We start from the raw sequence: 14,856 nt of genomic DNA, 5'->3' as shown, positions 1-14,856 counted from the left end.
TGGACATAACAAGAGGTAAACCAGAAAAGGTAGTGCAATTGGAAGGGCCTGACGGAGTTGTCGTCAACAAACCAATGACATTCGATACAGGAGCTGATGTTACGATTATTTCGCGATGCATTTGGCCTCCATCATGGCCATTGATCAATCCAAATTTTGGCATTGCAGGGATAGGGGGCACACAAGCCACCTTAGTAAGTCAGCTACCCATTACCCATTTGTGTTCCCCGATGGTGAACACATTACGACGCGTCCGTATATCATGACTACCCCACCTGAATTGTTTGGCCTCGTAGGCCGTGATTTACTGAGCCAAATGAAGGCAATGTTAGTGACCCATCCTTTTTAGGAGCGGTCACTGAGGGGCAGCCAATCCTGAAAATTAGCTGGAAAACAGATGAGCCTGTTTGGATTGCTCAGTAGCCGCTAAATTCTGAAAGGCTGCTAAAAATACAAGAGTTAGTTGAGGACCAATTGAGAGTGGGAAATATTGTTCCTTCTACTAGTCCATGGAATACACCAATATTTACCATTCCCAAGAAAAGTGGGAAACGGAGACTGTTACATGACCTTAGAGCTGTGAATGCGGTGATGCACAGTATGGGAGCCCTGCAGCCGGGTTTGCCATCTCCAGTTATGCTTCCTGAAGAACGGGATTTGCTAATTATAGATCTAAAGGATTGTTTTTTCACCATTCCCTTGCACCCAGATGACGCTGAACGGTTCGCCTTTTCGGTACCATCGATTAACAAGGCAGAGCCCTATAAGAGATACCATTGGGTCGTGTTACCGCAATGAATGCGCAATTCCCCCACGATGTGTCAGGTGTATGTGGCCTGGGCATTAGAGCCTGTAAGAAAGCAGTTTCCTCAGTCAATTACTTATCATTATATGGATGACATTTTGATAGCGGGAAGGAACTTGCCACAGGATTAAATTTTAAATCAATTACAGGACACCTTAAGCCATCGCGGATTAATAATCGCTCCTGAAAAGGTGCAAAAGGCAGCACCTTGGAAGTATTTGGGGTGGCACATAGATGCTAGCAATGTTAAACCTCAGAAGGCTCAAATAACATGAGAAATTTCAACGGTACATGATGTCCAGAAGCTTGTGGGAGATATCCAGTGGGTGCAGAATCTTTGCGGTATCACTAATGATGATATGGCCCCTCTGGTAGAACGCTTGGGTAGGAGCGCACGTGCAGATGAGAAACGGGAAATGACAGAGCTGACCAATTGGTTGCAGCGGCATGGGAGCCACTGATCCGACAGATTCTGACTAATAGAGTATTACACTTTAGAGGACTAGCGGACATTGAGTCCTCCAGAGAGGCTTTTAGAACAGCGTGCCTTATTGTATATAGAACTTGCTTTAGGTAAAAAGTATGTTAAGCATAACTTGATTAAATATAGTGTGATTACGGGAAGAGAGTGTGGGGTAAACGTAAAAGTTAGTTAAAGCCAATATTAGGGGTAAGGTCTATTTCCATAAATAACCTGGGAACGAGGTTGATTATGTTTCCACAGTTACAGGCCCACGACGGACTCCTGTTCGATTTGCACAACCATCATCATCTGGAGCATCATAGATGGTGTGACAATATGAATACCACCTCAGCCAAAAACTAATGTATAGGTCACCTTGGCTAACATAACAGGCCAAGATTCTCTGTGCATTGCAACCGCATCATGAAGCCCATGAACCAATAGACAAGATGGCTATGACTCGTGCAGCGCGCCTGGCCAGCGAGCACATGCGTCATGGATTGCAACCAAGGCAGACTTTTGGCACCTGCTGGCCGCGTGTGCTAAAACCCGTTCCTTTGCAAATGTATAAATACCGGGATTTTCCGAAGAGCATCGGGCTGGTGTATGGTGAGGCCATCGTTGCCTCCGTGGGGACGCCCACGGAAAGCTGGCACCTACCGATTGCTGGGCTGAGTTCGCGGAGCAAGATGGCACAAGAATGTACGGATGGTTCATCTTCCTCATAGTCCTCATGGTCTGGGTCATTAGGGGTAACGGGTTGGCTCAAAGAATTATGGGCATTATTGTAGTTATTGTGATTTTAGCTACTGTGATAATTTTACCTTGTTCAGCTTGTTAAGTAAAAATGGCATCCCTTATAATAACACCGGCCAGGCCACTGTAGAACGAGCACATTGAACCTTAAAGACCCTGCTCGATCGGCTTAGGGAGGGGGAGCAGGAGGAGCCCTCCTGGTTACAGGATAACACACCTGTTCTCCGTACACAGCGTCTTCTGTTAACTGCGTTAACTTCATTAAATCAGATAGTTCGAGGGGACCTGGAACAGACGGTGGCGCAACGACATTTTACGAGCACGGAAGAGAAAGGTCCCTACCCGTTGGTCTGCGTGCGTGACCCTCAGACACGCCAATGGGATGGGCCGTTTGAGCTGCGTTGTCTCGGGCGAGGGTATGCCTGTGTATAGACGCCTGAAGGGCTACTGAAATGGGTCCCTAGTCGTATGGTTCGTCCTGCTCTAACCTTGTAGTGTTTGAGTGTTTTTTCCTTACAGATCACTGTCATCCTTTCCTGGCTTGTGACACCTTGGGTATCCGCTACAAATTTCTGGCAGTGGATGTAAAACCAATTGGGGGGGCCCGATGTGTATCTGGATGACATCCCTCTCAGACCCCATCAATACGTGTCCTTATGGGATCCGGCTGTCAGAGATGGAGCTGAAAACATTGTGTATGAACAAGTGTCAACAGAAGAATCAGAATAGAATTGCTCACAGCTGGGAATCTGAATGCCCCAGACAGTAAGCCTTAACATCAGCGTACCAACGATAAACTTTATAAAGTAATAGAAGTAATTCTTTCCTAGCCTTAACTTTCCATTTACCACTTGTGTGAATTACATTTATGTGTGTTTAAGATACAGTGTTTCAACTTAGTTGTAAAAATATGCTTATGCTCATAGTACTTTACACAGTTATTTCTTTGCGTGAAACTGTTCATAACCATAGAAGCTAGTCATAGGGAGGGGGAGATGTAGGGAACGGCATTTGGAAGATCCTGCGATGTTACGGAAAGACGGAGGGTTAGTCGCAGCCCTATGATGTATCTGTAACCCCGCCTACCCTTGTTAGTATAAAAGGAATTAACTGCGCAATAAAAGGCAGAAGTTGGCGCTCACACCGTGTGTGTTATCTGTCTCTTTCCCTGGTCCGGGCTGACCAGTGATCTAATTGCGGCACCTTGATATGTAGCGAACGCTACATAAACAATGATACATATATAAATATATATGTATACACCCACAGAGATATCATTCCTTTAGTGTGTGGGTCATGTTCATAAAATGTTTGTTGAGTTCATTTAGTTCCTGACTGTGGGCTCCATCTGTCATACCAGTCTTTCTGGGCAGGAGGGATGGTACAAAGTCCTCTCAGATGGCAGAGCAGGATTGGGCTTCAGTGCGGTGTGATGATGTTGTGGTTTCAGCCCAGCTGGTAACAAAGGACCATGCAGCTGCTTGCTCACTTCTCCCACACCACCACCACCACCACCCCACCCCCCACCCCCCCCCGGTGGGATAGGGAGGAGAATCGGAGGGAGGAAAGAAAAGGAAAAAAAAAACAACCCAAAACTGGAACCTTGAGGGTTGAGATAAGGGCAGCTCACTGGGACAACACAAAAAAAAAATAAAAGAAGTTACAACAACAACAATGGTACTAATAAAAGTGTATACAAGAGGAGTGATGCACAGTGCAACTGCGCACCACCTGGAACCTGATGCTCCGCCACTTCCCCCACCGAAAGTCGAGAGAGCTCCCCCCAGCCCACTCCCCATTTCTATACTGAGCATGATGGCACATGGTATGGAATAGCTCCTTGGCTAGTTCAGGTCAGCTGCCCCGGCTGTGCCCCCCCCACCTCCCAGCTTCCTGTGAAAATTAACTCTATCCCAGCTGAACCCAGGACATTATCCACCCCTTATTCTATTAACATCTACATCATGCACAGATCCTACATTTTCCAATTAATCACCACCACTTTCCTTGTCTTATATACATTTATGTATATGGACACACACCCCCTCCCCCAGACAAATAGCATTCCCTTAGTCTGTGGGCCATCCCTCTAATGTGTCCATCAATTTTATTTAGTCCATGACTTTGGGGCTCCATCTGTTGTAACAGTGCTTCAGGACAGGAGAGAGAGTGTGAGGTGTTGGATAGTTGCATGCTGCCTCTGGAGCTTGCGGCTGGTGTATTTGGTGCAGCTCACGCCCTTGGTCTGCAGGTCGAAGATGTTGATCTTGAGGAAATTGCTGGGTGCCAGTTCAAGGTCCATCACTGCTGCACTTGGCTCAGTTTCAAAGTCCATCCTGCAGTCATTCGGGTAATTCTTACTGTAATACCCTTGATATGGCATATAGACACTATAGATACAATGACATGCGTTGGCAGGTTATTTAGCAGTTAAATATCATACAGCCCAATTCACTGGCTATTCTCTCCCAAAATCAAATCTCCCTGAGGTACACATCGAACTTCCCCACCCTTCTGCATCACCCACCAGGTGTACCCAGGTCCTTGAGCAAAAACAATCCCTTGGATGGGTTTGTCTCTGCTTGAGGGAGGACTAACCCAGACTGTCTTCCCTAACATACTCCTCACGCGCACTACAGGGATTCTGTCTCCTTCTACAATATGTGGAAGTCTTGGTTGGGCGGGGCCAGCCCAATTGGCAGATCCTCTAGCATTAGCCAACCAGGTGGCTTTTACTAAATGCGTATCCCAATGTTTGAATGCGTCCCCCCCCATTGCTCTCAATGTAGTTTTCAGCAGTCCATTGTATCGTTCGATTTTTCCAGAGGCCAGTGCATGATAGGGGATGTGATACACCCACTCAATGCCATGTTCTTTGGCCCAGGTGTCTATGAGGCTGTTTTGGAAGTGAGTCCCATTGTCCGACTCTATTCTTTCTTGGGTGCCGTGTTGCCATAAAACTTGCTCTTCAAGGCCCAGGATAGTGTTCTGGGCAGTGGCATGGGACACAGGGTATGTTTCCAGCCATCCGGTGGTTGCTTCCACCATTGTAAGCACATGGCACTTGCCTTGGCGGGTTCGTGGGAGTGTGCGGTGGAGGATTCACAGGGGGCATCACACACAGACCAATGTGATCAAGTGAAGCCCATTTACTACAACTTTCAGCACAGTTATATACCCTATGCGCTTATGCACGCGCCTTATACGATGCTCTGATTGGTACAATATCCCGTTTCACGCGGCGCTATCTTATCCTTTATTGGCTACTCAAGCTTCTTCATGAGGCATCTTGCAGTTGCTTATCTCGTTCTTCGGCATCCAGGAGCTGTTTGTCAGGCTCTTCTTATCTTCCTTTTCCCAGCGTACGAGGTCACAGCATCCTTGTCTGCTTCAGCACTTTGTATGCTTATGCTTCGTTCCCAGCTAAAGGCTGGATTGCTCACATGTCCTCGCCCAGCCAAGAAATCCTCAACAACTCCCCCTTTTTGTTTTTGAGCAATCCAGGCCATTTTTCTCAATAAGCTAAACAAGGTAAAATTATTACAGTAGCTAAAATCACAATAACTACAACAATGCCCATGCGACATAACTCTTTGAGCCAACCCGTTATCCCTAATGACCCAAACCATGAGGACTCTAAGGAAGATGAACCATCCGTACATTCTTGTGCCGTCTTGCTCCGCGAACTCAGCCCAGCAATCGGTAGGTGCCAGCTTTCCGTGGGCGTCCCCACGGAGGCAACGATGGCCTCACCGTACACCAGCCCGATGCTCTTCAGAAAATCCTGGTATTTATACATTTGCAGAGGAACGGATTTCAGCACACGTGGCCAGCGGATGCCAAAATCCGCCTCAGTTGCAATCTATGACGCATGCGCTCGCTGGCCAGGTGCGCTGCACGAGTCATAGCCATCCTGTCTATTGGTTCATGGGCTTCATGATGCGGTTGCAATGCACGGAGAATCTTGACCTGTTATGTTGGCCAAGGTGACCTACACGTTAGTTTTTGGCTGAGGTGATATTCATATTGCCGCACCATCTAGGATATTCCAGATGATGATGGTCGTACAAATCGAGCGGGAGTCCGTCGTGGGCCTGTATCTGTGGAAACACAATCATAATCTCGTTCCCAGGTTATTAATGAAAATGGACCTTCCCATTGCCCTGTTTCTAGATTCTTAACTAAAACCATGACCTTACCCCTAATTTTGGCTTTAGCTAACTTTTACGTTTACCCCACACTGTCTTCCCATAATCACACTGTTTAATCAAATTATGCTTAACACACTTCTTACCTAATGCAAGTTCTATATACAATAAAGCACGCTGTCCTAAGTCTTCTACAAGCGATAAATCATATACTTCCTTATGCTGCCTTAACCAAAAACCTATCTGAAGAACTCAATGTCCGCTAGTCCTCTAAAGTGTAATACTCTGTTAGCCGGAATCTGTTGGATCACTGGCTCCAGCACCCGCCGGTACTGTGCCAGTTGCCATTGGGATGATTCCGGACCCAGCATCAGTGCGAAGCCATGGCTTGACCCACTTGGCTGGGATCCAGCGAAGGCCTCGATCTGTAAGCAAACACATATACCCTCTCCCAGTAAGCTTTACTTCTGCATCTCCCCACCATTGCCTGGACTCTGGGTCCTTAAACATTACCATGATTCCCGTAATTTGTTGCGTCCTTTCCGCCTGTAAAAGAGCATGATGCACTACCATTGGTGGGTCTTTGTGATCACCTGTCAATCTAAGATAGTTTAGCACAAATAAGGCTTTGGCCAATTGCTCCTCTGGAAGTAAGCCCTGGGTTCCCCTCTTTTGTCTTTGCAGCATGCTCTTTAGGGTCTGGCTGGCCCGTTCAACAATAGCCTGTCCTGTGGGAAGATGTGGAATAGCTGTACCATGGTGAATTCCCCACAAATTACAAAATCGAGCAAATCATGCAGAACCATAAGCTGGGCCGTTGTCCATCTTAATTTCTTTAGGCACACCCAGCACTGCAAAAGAAGCGTGAAGATGTCTTTCAACATGTAAGGCCTTCTCTCCAGTTTGTGCCGTGGCCCACATGGCAGCAGGATAGGTATCAATACACACATGCACAGAACGCTTTGCACCAAACCACATGACATGGGTGACATCCATTTGCCACAACTGCAATGGCAAGAGACCTCGTGGGTTAACCCCGCAGCCCAGGCCCAGCCCCTCCTTTTGACAATCGGGGCATGCTTTAATGATGCCTTGGGCATCAGTGAGTGGTAAGTCAAATTGCTTTGCTAACATCCTAGCGGGTTGGTACAAGAACGCATGTGATTGCTGTGCTTGTTGAAAACAGTTCCCTGGAGGAGGCTCCCATGCCGCTGCAACCAATTGGTCAGCTCTGTCATTTCCCTCTGACAAACCTGGTAGTTTTTGATGACTTCTTATATGCGTTATAAAATACTCTACACTCCAAGAGTTCAAGCAGCGTAGTAATGACAAAAACAACATTCCCAATCTTTTGTTTGTGACCTCCTTTACCATTGCTCTTTCCATCCTTTGTACCACCCCAACTACATAAAGAGAATCGGATACGATATTCAGCGGCTCCTTAGCCCAATGCTGCAGTGCCCAAATCACCGCTTTTAATTCTAGGATCTGTAAAGAATCCCCAGGCTCTCCCTTTTCAACATGCTCACACCACTGATTGTTAGCATCTTTCCACATACAGGCGGCCGTACCTGTCTTTTTCTCAGCATCAGTAAACACTGTTACCCCGTGTACAGGTGTTTCCGACCTCCATGGTTTTTGCTCAAAGGTTTGCTGTTCCAATAGTGACCACAACTTATGCTTTGGATCTTGATTACTTATCGTACCTCCAAACCCCGCTAATGCCAATTGTAATGCTACAGAATGCCGAATTCCCCATTCCAAATACCATTTTACCAGAGGTATTAGCAACATTTCTGGTTCCGTCCCTGCAATCTCTACAATCCTCGTTCTTCCCCTAATGATCAGTTGTGCAAATAATTCCAATCAGGTTACACTAGATTTGTCTGGTCGCATGGCCAAGAAGACCCATTCCAAAATTCTCAAGGGATCTGAGCGCTTTGTGTCCCACTGAAAAATTACCGAATAAGGGTGTTGTCTCTGAGAGTCCACTGTATTAACAATCATCAGTGTTATCGGTAAATCCTCATTGCATCTGGATGCAAAGCTAAATGCAATTTTCTTTGATATATATTCTAAGGCTCTTTTCTGTTCTCCTGTCATTTCCTGTTTCTCATCTGCACGTGCGCTCGTACCCAGGAGTTCTACCAGAGGGGCCATATCGTCATTAGTGATACCGCAAAGATTCCGCACCCACTGGATATCTCCCACAAGCTTCTGGACATCATGTACCGTTGAAATTTCTCATGTTATTTGAGCCTTCTGAGGTTTAACATTGCTAGCATCTATGTGCCACCCCAAATACTTCCAAGGTGCTGCCTTTTGCACCTTTTCAGGAGCGATTATTAATCCGCGATGGCTTAAGGTGTCCTGTAATTGATTTAAAATTTAATCCTGTGGCAAGTTCCTTCCCGCTATCAAAATGTCATCCATATAATGATAAGTAATTGACTGAGGAAACTGCTTTCTTACAGGCTCTAATGCCCAGGCCACATACACCTGACACATCGTGGGGGAATTGCGCATTCATTGCGGTAACACGACCCAATGGTATCTCTTATAGGGCTCTGCCTTGTTAATCGATGGTACCGAAAAGGCGAACCGTTCAGCGTCATCTGGGTGCAAGGGAATGGTGAAAAAACAATCCTTTAGATCTATAATTAACACATCCCATTCTTCAGGAAGCATAACTGGAGACGGCAAACCCAGCTGCAGGGCTCCCATACTGTGCATCACCGCATTCACAGCTCTGAGATCATGTAACAGTCTCCATTTCCCACTTTTCTTAGGAATGGTAAATATTGGTGTATTCCATGGACTAGTAGAAGGAACAATATGTCCCACTCTCAATTGGTCCTCAACTAACTCTTGTATTTTTAGCAGCCTTTCAGAATTTAGTGGCTACTGAGCAATCCAAACAGGCTCATCTGTTTTCCAGCTAATTTTCAGGATTGGCTGCCCCTCAGTGACCGCTCCTAAAAAGGATGGGTCACTAACATTGCTTTCATTTGGCTCAATAAATCACGGCCTATGAGGCCAAACAATTCAGGTGGGGTAGTCATGACATATGGACGTGTCCTAACGTGCTCACCGTCGGGGAACACAAATGGGTAATGGGTAGCTGACTTACTAAGGTGGCTTGTGTGCCCCCTATCCCTGCAATGCCAAAATTTGGATCGATCAATGGCCATGATGGAGGCCAAATGCATCGTAAAATAATCGTAACATCAGCTCCTGTATCGATTGTCATCGGTTTCTTGATGATAACTCCGTCAGGCCCTTCCAATTGCTCTACCTGTTCTGGTTTACCTTTTGTTATGTCCATGGCAAAATATACCTGCGGTTTCCCTGGGGAGCCGAATCCACCATCTCCACGTTATACTTCACCTGGGTTCGGAACACACAACCTTGTTTTAAATTAATTTAGTCCCAAACAGGATTCTAAACAAAGTTAACAATTTATTAAATGAATAAAGGCAAGCAAACAGCGCTGGACAAGCCAGGAGCTTCTGCTCTACCAAGACGCGCGCCATGAAAAACAAAACAGCTTCTTTTATTGTCTAACATTCATTACATATTCATACTAGGTGTGTTCTTCTCCATCTCCTGGTTGTGTGGGTGCTTAGAAACTTATCTCTGACCAGGCTCCCCACTGTTCGCGCCAGACAGCAGACATCCTGTGTGACAGCAGACATCCTGTGTAACAGCCGACAGCTTGCACAGCACCAGCTGCGATCGCCAGAAACCAAACAAGTTCACACAGACACCTCCCCCCTCAACAAATGCATACAACAAATCGCCCATGAAGACTTTAAGTACTGCAGTCTCTGAGGCTAAATATACATCTAAATGCCTCAGTTTTCCCCTAGGATCTCTTGTTTAACACTGTGTAGTTAACAACAAAACTGGTTTTGGGTTGGCAAAAAACCCCCCGAACTATATACATATCATCTCTCTCCTCCCGGCCTGCGGTTATACAAGGACCGACAAAATGGTTAAAGATTACATATACAGTGAGGGTCACATTTTATTATGCAGCCCTAGCATTGTTTATATTGACACGAATCAGATGAACATATTTCACAATCCCCCATTTTCTTTTTTGTTGGTATTGATTCGTGTTTTCATTTCCAGTCGTGTTAATACTTGCTGAATTTGTCTCAATTTTGGATCTTACTTTTTTTTTTTATCATCAGAGAATGGAAAAAATCTTCATTGTCTTGCCTTCTCGGCTCACCCTTTCGGGAGGATGAATATCTCCCCCTCACTTCTGGTTCTTCTGACCGTAAGCAAAAGCAGATGCAGCCACTTTACGATCTGCTTTCATTTCTTGCAGAGTTGTCTTAATTTCCATAAAGTTGTAAGACCTTTAACTTCTTTAGAGGCGTAACTAATTTTATCCCATAGGGAGGTTCCGATAGCTTCCCAGGTACTAAGCTCGAAAGCTGTACCCACACTAATTACTCGGAATAACTTCTCTCTCCCAAGCCCATAAAAGCAACCCCTTTATCATGAAGCTATCGCATTTCAGTCCTCTCTTAGAGAGAATATATTGAAGGAGTTTCAGGACCGCTTCTTGCTCTTTGTCTAACCCCATCTCCTTCTCCGACCGCTCACCTGATCAGGGCGAGATTCCAACCTTCTATTCACTTGCACAAGCTTCCTCATCTTCCCAGCTCAGCTGAAACTCATGTCGTTCTTCCTAGCTTAGCTGAGGATCATGTCGTTCTTCCCAGCTTAGCTGAGGCTCAAGCCATCCTGCTGGGGCAGCAGGGATCATTTTGGCCGGCTTGTCCATTCCCTTGCTGGTTCAGTTGCACTAGAAATTCTCATAGAGACGGTAAAGAGTCGATCTGAGGGTCCCTGTTTGGGCGCCAATTGCGGCGGAGGATCCACAGGGGACGACATCACACACAGACCAATGTGATCAAGTGAAGCCCATTTACTACAACTTTCAGCACAGTTATATACCCTATGCGCTTATGCACGCGCCTTATGCGATGCTCTGATTGGTACAATATCCCGTTTCACGTGGCGCTATCTTACCCTTTATTGGCTGCTCAAGCTTCATCACGAGGCATCTTGCGGTTGCTTATCTCGTTCTTCGACATCCAGCAGTTGTTTGTCAGGCTCTTCTTATCTTCCTTTTCCCAGCATACAAGGACACAGCGTCCTTGTCCGCTTCAGCTCTTTGTATGCTTATGCTTCGTTCCCAGCTAAAGGCTGGATTACTCACATGTCCTCGCCCAGCCAAGAAATCCTCAACAGGAGTGTAATATAGTCAATCTGCCAGGCTTTCCCAAATTTATATTTCAGCCATCGCCCTCCACACCACAGGGGCTTTAACCGCTTGGCTTGCTTAATTGCAGCACAGGCTTCACATTCATGGATAACCTGCGCGACAATGTCCATGGTCAAGTCCACCCCTCGATCATGAGCCCATCTATATGTTGCATCTCTTCCCTGATGGCCTGAGGTATCATGGGCCCACAGAGCCATAAATAGCTCACCCATATGCTGCCAGTCCAGGTCCACCTGAGACACTTCAATCTTGGCAGCCTGATCCACCTGCTGGTTGTTTTGATGTTCTTCAGTGGCCCAATTCATGGGTACATGGGCATCTACGTGATGTACTTTTAAAACCAGATTCTCTAGACAGGACGCAATATCTTGCCACAGTGCAGCAGCCCAGATGGGTTTACCTCTGCGCTGCCAGTTGCTCTGCTTCCATTGCTGTAACCACCCCCACAGGGCATTTGCCACCATCCATGAGTCAGTACAGAGAGAGAGCACTGGCCACTTTTCTCTTTCAGCAATGTCTAACGCTAGCTGGATGTCTTTCACCTCTGAAAATTGACTCGATTCACCTTCTCCTTCAGCAGTTTCTGCGACTTGTCGTGTAGGACTCCATACAGCAGCCTTCCACCTCTGATGTTTTCCCACAATGCGACAGGACCCATCCGTGAACAGGGCATATTGCCTCTCATTTTCTGGCAGTTTATTATACAGCGGGGCCTCTTCAGCCCGTGTCACCTCCTCCTCTGGTGACATTCCAAAATCTTTGCCTTCTGGCCAGTCCGTGATCACTTCCAAAATTCCTGGGTGACTGGGGTTTCCTATGCGAGCCCGTTGTGTGATCAGTGCGACCCACTTACTCCACGTGGTGTCAGTCACGTGATGTGTAGAGAAGACCCTCCTTCTGAACATCCAGCGCAGCACTGGCAGTCGGGGTGCTAAGAGGAGCTGTGTCTCAGTACCAACCACTTCTGAGGCAGCTCGAACTCCTTCATATGCTGCCAGTATCTCTTTTTCAGTTGGAGTATAGCGAGCCTCGGATCCTCGATATCCCCGACTCCACAACCCCAGGGGTCGGCCTCGGGTCTCCCCTGGTTCTTTCTGCCAGAGGCTCCAGGTGGGGCCATTCCCCCCAGCTGCAGTATAGAGCACATTTTTAACATCTTGTCCTGCCCAGACTGGCCCAAGAGCTACTGCATGAACAATCTCCCACTTAATTTGTTCAAAGGCTTGTTGTTGCTCAGGGTCCCATTTAAAATCATTTTTCTTCCTGGTCACTTGATATAGAGTGTAGGAGCAGCTCGGAACACCTGGCATTTGTTTTCAAGAGTGAGCGTTAGAATTTCTTGTGCTGCATGTTTGCTAAGCCTTGAAGAGCTAGTTTTACAAGGTCAGGTTGGAGGATGGCCTTGTGTAGGCCTGGGAAGATGTGGCTGAAGACAGTCACGAGTATGTATATGGAATGTTTTTATCTTTAACTGTTCTGAGGACTGGCAAACATCCCAGCTGAGCCAGATATGCCCTCCTGTGTTAGTTGTATTGGCTGTATGCTGTTAGTTCTTTCAAGATCTTTGTTGAAACATATATAAGTAGGATTCTTTTGTGAAATAAAGGGAATCTTGCACAGAGTGCTTGAGTGCTTGATTCAGTCGCCGCAGAGAGGGCTTAAAATTTGACTGTAATTTGGAATATGCATTCTACAAAAAACCACAACACCTAAGAAAGCCTGTGTTTCCTTTATATTAGTCGGTTAGGACATAGCTGCTATTTTGTTGATCACGTCCATTGGGATCTGAAGACGGTCATCTTGCCATTTTACTCCTAAGAACTGAATCTCCTGCGCAGGTCCCTTGACCTTACTTTCTTTTATGGCAAAACCAGCCTTCAAAAGGATTTGGATTATTTTCTTCCCCTTCTCAAAGACTTCTTCTGCCGTGTTACCCCATGCAATGATGTCATCAATGTACTGCAGGTGTTCCGAAGCTTCACCTTTTTCTAGTGCAGCCTGCATCAGTCCATGGCAAATGGTGGGGCTGTGTTTCCACCCCTGGGGCAGTCGATTCCAAGTGTACTGGATGCCACTCCAAGTGAAAGCAGGTTGTGGATGGCACTCTGCTGCCAAAGGAATGGAGAAAAACGCATTAGCAATGTCAATTGTGGCATACCACTTGGCTGCCTTTGATTCTAGCTCGTATTGAAGTTCTAGCATATCTGAAACGGCAGCGCTCAGCAGTGGCGTGACTTCATTCAGCCCACGATAATCTACTGTTAGTCTCCATTCCCCATTAGACTTCCACATGGACCATATGGGACTATTAAAGGGTGAGTGAGTCTTGCTGATCACTCCTTGGCTCTCCAATTGGCAAATCAGTTTATGGATGGGAATCAGGGAGTCTCGGTTGGTGCGATATTGCTGCTGGTGCACTGCTGTGGTAGAAATTGGCACATGTTGTTCTTCAACCCTCAGAAATCCCACAATTGAAGGGTCTTAAGAGAGACCAGGCAGGGTGGACAGCTGTTCAGTGCCCTCCATCTCCAAGGCAGCTATACCAAAAGCCCATCGATACCCCTTTGGGTCCTTGAAATACCCCCTCCTGAGATAGTCTATGCCAAGGATACATGGAGCCTCTGGACCAGTCACAATGGGGTGTTTCTGCCATTCATTCCCAGTTAGGCTTACTTCAGCTTCCAATGCGGTTAACTCTTGGGATCCCCCTGTCACACCAGAGATAGAGATGGGTTCTGCCCCTTTATAACATTATGGCATTAGATTACACTGTGTGTCGGTGTCTACTAGAGCCTTATATTCCTGTGTGTCTGGTGTGCCAGGCCATCGAATCCACACAGTCCAATAGACCTGGTTATCCCTTTCCTCCACCTGGCTGCAGGCAGGGCCCCTCTAATTCTGGTCAGAGTATCCAGTACTCACTTCTTGTAAAATTGGCTCAGAATTCCCTTCAAGAGGATCAGAAATAAGATCAGCCCTTCTACTCTGAAAACTGGAGCAGCATTTTTCCTGGTAGAATCCCCTTTTGTGGTGTTTTTTCCTCGCAGCTCATGTACCCGTGCATTTAGGTCCAAGGTAGGTGTGTACCTTCTATATTCTGTCTCTCGTGAAGAGGAATGCTCACTCCTAATAGCTGAGACATTGGTCCTCACAAGTGGAGAGCAGGACATAGCCTCCACAGCTGAAATGCAGGCTTGTAGGGAGGAGGAGAGATTTTCTTCATATTGCCAGAGTTGGTGAGCCACTTCCTCCACTGTTGGTGCCTCTTCGTCTTTCCAGGTCATTATCACCAGTGAGTTGGCATAGGACGATGGTGCACTTCATACAAACTTCTGCCACATGGATCGTGTGCATGGGACTTCGTCTGGATCTTTGGGTAATT

At 46.6% G+C, this 14,856-nt stretch overlaps 1 protein-coding gene and 1 long non-coding RNA gene across 3 annotated transcripts in view; one reads left to right on the top strand and one right to left on the bottom strand.

The window, feature by feature from the left end:
• The window catches only part of LOC126035336 (uncharacterized), a 141,275-nt gene extending 126,879 nt beyond the window's left edge, over positions 1-14,396 (bottom strand). Inside the window, exon 1 of one of the 2 annotated variants that reach the window (XM_049793851.1) lies at positions 14,346-14,396. The gene's annotated coding sequence lies outside the window, so the exon portion shown is untranslated. Of the gene's footprint in view, positions 1-12,039; positions 12,324-14,345 lie in introns of those variants that run through there. The other variant, XM_049793852.1, reaches the window with a different exon arrangement.
• LOC126035428 (uncharacterized) lies at positions 52-3,167 on the top strand. The gene is made up of 2 exons (XR_007504927.1): positions 52-1,970; positions 2,544-3,167. It is a non-coding gene; the product is annotated as an uncharacterized LOC126035428 (long non-coding RNA).
• Positions 14,397-14,856: the final 460 nt, after the last annotated feature.

The sequence above is a fragment of the Accipiter gentilis genome, chromosome W (genome assembly GCF_929443795.1).
Source record: "Accipiter gentilis chromosome W, bAccGen1.1, whole genome shotgun sequence".
Taxonomy (NCBI): domain Eukaryota; kingdom Metazoa; phylum Chordata; class Aves; order Accipitriformes; family Accipitridae; genus Astur; species Astur gentilis.
Note: the sequence above shows the minus strand (reverse complement) of the source record. Positions and strands in the feature narration are given on the sequence as shown.